Below are 551 nucleotides of genomic sequence, written 5' to 3'. Positions count from 1 at the left end.
GCTAAATAATCATATTTAATTTCATTCAATATGAAAATAGAAGAGAAATAAATACTTTTAAAAATTTCTAAAAGCATACTCAGTGTTTTCGACTAAAATCGTCGATGTAGGAATTTAAATGTCGGTCAATTAGATTAGGGCCTGTTCTCAGGCGGAGCTAGCTGTAAACAGGCAGCCTAAGTTTGGGATGCCAAAACAAGGATCAAAGCTATTTTTAGTCTTTCTCTCACCTTTCCCCCTTTTGCAGGGTTTGAAAATACATTTCTGCCAGTTTTGGTGAATATTCATGATTTTGAGGCGGAATATATGAGAGTTGAGAGGTTGGTTAGGCTGAAATATATAATAGGGCCGAAAATTGCATGTTTTTTATCTTTACTTCCAGTTTGTATATATCTCAAGTTTTCCTTGGTGAACCTAATACGTACTTTTGAGCAAGCGGTTGCCAGATGTTGCTCCATCTGTGGTAGAAAGCATTTTACCCAACGAAAATTTGGGAAAACGTTAGAACCTGTCTAAGAGACGAGAATTAACATTAAGCCTATGGCACAATC

Source organism: Patella vulgata, chromosome 6, assembly GCF_932274485.2.
Source record: "Patella vulgata chromosome 6, xgPatVulg1.2, whole genome shotgun sequence".
Taxonomy (NCBI): domain Eukaryota; kingdom Metazoa; phylum Mollusca; class Gastropoda; family Patellidae; genus Patella; species Patella vulgata.
The sequence above is the reverse complement of the archived record's forward strand: the minus strand, read 5'-3'. Positions refer to the sequence as shown.